The sequence below is a fragment of the Montipora capricornis genome, unplaced genomic scaffold, assembly GCF_036669925.1.
Source record: "Montipora capricornis isolate CH-2021 unplaced genomic scaffold, ASM3666992v2 scaffold_216, whole genome shotgun sequence".
Classification (NCBI taxonomy): Eukaryota; Metazoa; Cnidaria; class Anthozoa; order Scleractinia; family Acroporidae; genus Montipora; species Montipora capricornis.
In genome coordinates, this window is record NW_027179969.1 from 52,501 (window position 1) to 58,940 (window position 6,440).

Here is a 6,440-nt window from a genome sequence, read left to right on the forward strand (position 1 = left end):
TTAACTCGCTTTATTACTGGGTTGCCAAACCCAGTCGGAATCTGCGTTTCATTTCTCCCTATTTTTTTAATTTGTTTCCCGTGTCATGAAAAGTCTTTCCTGTCCCTCCCCTACTAAGTAGTGTTGTCATGGTGTGTAGAATATTGTGCGTGCATGTCTGGTAAGTTTAAGGGGGTACTACAAATGCATATATTTTATCCGGTGGACACAGTAGAATATTTAACTTAACCTGCAATGGCAGCGTTTTAGTGGATCTTTAAAAAAAGATAATCTTATGGAGCTCAATAATGAAAAGCCAATCGGATACACAAGACAGGCGGTGAAAAATAAATATCTGCAATCTTCAAAGCGACGAGTAATGGTCTTCGACAACAATTGCATCTTTTGAGGTCGGATATCATCAGATGGGCTTTGTTTCTAACGTTGTTTGGCTAACTGTGGTGTTATATACAAGACTGAAACCAAATGGCAAATTCCATATGGGTTTAAAAGGAGTCGAACGCCTTGAATGCATCACATTAGGGCCGTTTATACGAGAGAAAATAAGCCGCGGCTAACTCTGGCCGCGGCTTACGTAAGCAGCGAACACCCCGTATAAATGGTACAAAATCTACGTTCACGGCTTTCTCAAGCCGCGGCTTATCCTGGCCGGGGAGTTTATACTCGTATAAATAGTTCCTTTGGCGGCTTACGTAAGCCGCGGCCAGAGTTAGCCGCGGCTTATTTTCTCTCGTATAAACGGCCCTATTGTTTACTGAAGTCGCATCTCAGTTGTCTGGCAATTTGCATTTATTTTGTACTCAACTTTGCACGGTCTTCAGGTAAAAAAATTGGAAATGTGACAGTGAAGAATTATTTGAAAGAAAGCTTGTCTATTTTGTGCTTCATTATTCACGGAAAAGGTTCTTCCGAAAAGGGTTTCATCCTGAACTAAGAAATTTATTTATTCGCATACTGTATGGTTTGTGACACGGATTGTTTCTTGTTTGCACGCACGCAATTGAAACAAACCAACCGTTAATTGTTGATTTCAGTTTACAGTGTCCCAAGTGAGTGCTCCAGGACTCCAGCGCTAGAACGACTAGACACTTTCAATAAATTTCCTTTCCTTTCTTTTCCTTTTTATGAAGTCTTTTGAAATAAAAAACACCCAATGATTTTCTAAATGGCTGCCCTGCGTATCATCGATCGATAATACAGTAGACATGAGGAGCTTAAGCCGACTAAGGAATTCTCGGCTGGACTTCTCCTGACGGTGTAGATATCCATCAACAAAGGCTAAAAACATAACGCGAAAGGTGTTTCGTATTCAGAAAAGTGTTAAAGCATTCAGGATCGATCATATTGTACTGTGAACTTACGTTAAGCAGAAAAAAGTAGTTAATTTTTTATTGAATGACCATATTTAGGGGCGAGATGAATTTTGTGGGGAACACAAACCTATTTCAGTTCGTTTGCGCGTATCGACAGTGGCGGTTAGTGCTGGGACACGGAACCATTTTTCGTTCTATAGGATTTATGGATTAACTCTCTCACCCGGGGAAAAATGGTACAGGTCGCCGTCGTCTCTCTCCGACCAGCACTGCTTCGACGCTCCTCGCCGCTGGTGAGCGAGAAGACCTCTGGCATCCAGGGTAAAATGTTAGCCAATTTGTCGAAGGAAAGTTTTTTCAGCTCTTTCGAAGAGAGATTTGTCGCCTTCAAGTCGGTAATTTTTTGCGGGAAAATGGTGATCACGTTCCGAAATTCGGCGGGTCTAATCTGCAGATCGCAGGTCGCAGGTCACAGGTTGCAGTCATTGTTTCACCAATACAGAAAGTATCCTAAACATTCTTAAAAGCTAACCTTAGGCCTAAAAACTTTTGTTTAGGCCTAATTAGGCCTAAGGTTAGCTTTTAAGAATGTTTAGGATACTTTCTGTATTGGTGAAAGAATGACCTGCAACCTGTGACCTGCGACCTGCAACCTGCGACCTGCAGATTAGACTCGCCGTCCGAAATTCTGGTAAAAACGTGGACGAAGCTTACGGAATAACTTTGGTTGGCCTCTGTGGGGGGATTAATTGAGCAGTCTTCGTCTGAATGTCATGGATTTCTGTATTCATGTTTTCAAACGAGTTATGGAGGCAGTAAACAATGTTGACGTCGGGGAATTCGGTGCTGGAAGCCTTCCCGGTATACAGGCTCAAGCTCAAACGCTGAGGTAAAATAATTGCTGTTAGGTTCAATTTCATGATATCAGGATATCATGATAGCCGCTAGGAAATTGATAAGTCTGTGATTAATATTGAATTGTGCCTCCCTGTGACATGCTGGGAAATCAATTAGCCCGGAATGAAATTTTACACAGCTACAATTGGGCATTCTAAATTTCCCAGTTCCTCAGTTAACGAGTTCCATAAGTATAAAACTTAAAAATGGTTTGCTTTAAAATCAGAAAAGAACCAATTCACCGTTGCTGTTGAGAAAAGTGTATGCCAGGCAAAACAAGTTGCATCTCGGTAGCCTGAAAGTTAAGTGACAAAATAATTTGCCTGTGTTTAAATTAACAAATACACCAATACATCACTAACGTTTCATGTTTAACCGGAGAATTAGGGAAGCAGATGTTCGAAGGTGTAATAGCTGTTGAGTTTTATTCCTCAGTTATCGAGTTCCATGAGTATAAAACTTAAAAATGGATTGCTTTAAAATCAGAAAAGAACCAATTCACTGAGATTTTGGTAATTTTTTTTACCTAAACAGCGCGGACCCACATTCCTGACCCAAGTTAAGCTCCTCGTGAAACAGGAGAAATAATGCTGTTTATCTTCTAGTCACCTGAGACCTGAGTCATTACTGCAAGACGATTATTTTCCTCACGCTCAGAGAATGTCGTGTCGCGATTACTGAGAAGAAGACGTGATCCCAGCAAAGTTGAGGGCACATCCGCCATCCACAAGGAAGTAAAAATAGAGACGGGGGGGGAGGAAGAGGGAAATTTGATTTGACGCTGCGTAGACCAAAATTGGTATGAAAAAGGGGTATGAATAATAATTGTTATTTGCTGACGCCCTTGAATCATGTCTATGCTTATCATTAACATAGGAAGTATAATCTTTAAAGTACTGAGGGCAACAGCCATTAATAATCTTGTGCATTAAACAAAGATTTCTCATTCGCATGACGTCATCAATAGCATCTACGATTAGCCTGGCAAAACGCTTTTGGACTCTTAATAATCGAAGTAAACTTTCATTTTTGGTGTTTCCCCACACTGTGCAACAATACTCAAATAACGGCCGAATTAATTTATTATACAATAGATTCCTTAAGGACCCGATTATTAAGATATGTCTTAGCTCTTTTAAGCCTTCAAATTCTAGCTTAATCATCTACTTGGCTTATCACCAATTGAATGACTAATCGAGCCACGTCGGAATTATATATCGGAGGGGTCATTTTTGTTAGTTGGCCGGTATAAAAATTCCACATAAACAAAGTTCTAGAGATAATAACATGACTCTCACAGGATTCATTTGTACCTTTATCTTTTGCAGGTCCATTGTTTTCAATGATTCAAGGAACATTTGTCTTATTGTAATGATAATTAAAGCAAACAGTTCAAACTGAATGCAGATTAACCATTCATTGAAAGCAAATGAAAAAAAAAAAAAAAAATAGCTTCTGACCCCAAAACCGGAATAAATATCAATTGAATATGTTTTGGTCTTTGTAGTTGCGGGGATGATTATTAAACTCTTATATATTGGGTTGGTGTTTATCTTTTAGATTTGTAAATACCCCTTTTTGTTCGTATTTGTGAGAAAAGCGCAGGATACCAAATTTACCACTGGAAAAGCGTTATTCTTTGTTTCGTTGATGTTTTAAATGTTTAAAACATTGCATTGAGCAAAAACTTTGTCAAGTAAAGGAAAGAAACATTCGATTGGGAATCTTGAAAAAATGCAGAAATTCGATGGTTGTCAAGGTTATGGAATCTTAGTCTTTAACAGACGGCACTTACATTTTAGACAAATGGAGATAAAACTGCGGTCGATCGTGAAGAGGGCTTCAACAGGGGAGTGTCATTCCACGTTATTTGAGCTTAACTTTGAAGACCAAAAAAATCATGTGTTTAAATCGATGGGGACAAAAATCATTCAAATTCAATATTTAATTTTCTTGATATAAACACTTTTCCTCCGGTCACTTTACTGTAGGAGAGGAGGTTTTCTTGAACAATAGAGGCAACTGGGATACCACTAAAGAATCTGAGATGGCCACGGGAGCTCGTGGGCCCTTGTTCCAAGCCAGCTGTCGAAAATAGAAAATAACACCAATTTTACGCGGTCCTATAAACGACAACGCGTTCTTTGCATCAGCTTCACCATCACACAATATGGTGGCAAAGGGTTGTAGAGAAGTAGATCCTAAAGGATTCTTTTATGACCTAGGATCGCAGAGACAAAGAAACCAAAAAGACAGATTTTCTGTAGCTATAGGGCTCTTTATTGCATATATATTCAAATAGTTTTATCCACCTCAACAGCTTATCTTTTACTTTTGATCTACTCTTACAAAAGGTACCACTTCTCTTATAGCGCGTCATCGAGCAACACAAGATATAATCATCGCATTTTATCATTTAGGAGGGAGACAAGTCGCCTTTTAAACAGCAGCCTGTAGAGCACTTTTTGTAGAATAGTCATGATTTTCATTTTAAATGAACTGTAACAAGGGTTGCAGACTACCTGACCACCATAATCAGAGATCTTGTCATGTTTGATTGCTGTGAAATGGGTAACTTCGACCTCTTAACACAGTTGATTTGTGAAAGCGCTCATTTAGAGGATTTTCTATAACGCCCCGTGCATTTTCTTCGGAACCTTAAGAAAAAGCATTAGAGTCAGTGGTGATGTAATTCAGCGGGTTTCTCCATGATTAATATATCCCAGGATTCTAAAGTCCACTCTAAACGAGATGGCGAATTCTGCCGGAACGTGAGTAGGATAGCAGCAGTTTCAGTGGTTTAACTGCCGCGGTGCCGGTGTCACATGGAAAAGTGATTGTATTGGTAACTTACGTTGTAGATAGCGCTTGTTTTATTTATATGATACTTCACGTATTTATTTCCTTCCGTCTTCGTTTGCTTCGCACGCCTTCCCGTATTTGTACCCCGATTCGATATTGGGAAGGAACGGCCGGGGAATAGAAATAGAAACGACAACAAACCAGTAGTCAAGGACGAAAAGCCCAGCCAAAGCGTGACATAACTATTCCCTAGCTAAAATTCCTCAAGAAAAATGTAGCGACAGTTAGACCACTTGGCAAGTTTATGGAAAATTTGTAATTTTCTGTTTCAGTATTCTTCCTTGAGCCTTTTTTCATTTTTAAATATTGATCATTGGATAACGCAATTCTCGACTCATTGGTTCAGCCATCTTTGTTGGGGATTAACCATGATGTTCATTAAAATCGACACCCTGCTTTTGCCATAAAGCGTTACTGTGACCATTTAAAGTCAATGTACGCGTCATAAAATTAATTTTGTTACAGGAAACAAAACGACTTAAGGTGGCTGGAACCAGTTTCACTACTTTTTAGGACCTTTTTTTTAGAATGGTTGTCACTACAAAACTGTATCACGTAAAAAAAATGTTATGATACCATACCGTCTTTACTTGCTTATATCTTAAACATGAACTCGGTGACCCCCATTTTTTATTGTAAAATAGTAATATTAGCAATTTGAGATAACACTAACTGCACTACCTTAAATTATCGAAAATTTAAGGTAGCTCTGAAGTGGCTCCCAAGAATTTTTTAACTTTGCTGATAGTTCTATCTCAATTTGCTTATTACTATTCTCAGTACTCTAAAAAAATGGGGTTCACCGAGTTCATTTTTGAAATTTAAGCAAGTAAAGACGAAATATAGGGTGTTTTTGGAGAGCTTTCATGTTGCCATAGGAAGCTATTACGTAAAAATAGTGAGCGCATTTTGTTAAGCAATAATTGGTGTTTGATGTGGTACCATAACATTGCTGTTACGTGATACAGTATAGTAGTTATAACCCATTTAATAAGAAGGTCTCTAAGAGTTGTGAAACTGGTTCCAGCCACCTTAAAAGGCCCACCTTCAACCGACAGGCTTTTCGACTGTTTTTACTATGGAAATTCGCATTGCTTATCGCAGCAATCGGATTAAATCGGAATTTCAGCTTTAGTGGAATTTTGAAAATTGTTCCACGGCACGCAATGCCTATCGGTTAAAGGTGGGCCTGTAATCGCTTTTCAACTGCGTTTGCAAGGGAGAACGATACAAAATTGCCAGTTTGGCTCAAAACTCTATCCCCGGTTCAACGAAAAAGAGATAAGATGATCAAAGTCAAATAAGCACTTTCAGTTTTTTTTTGGTCATCCATAAATGGAGGATTCCTGTCAGGTATCCCTTCAGTGC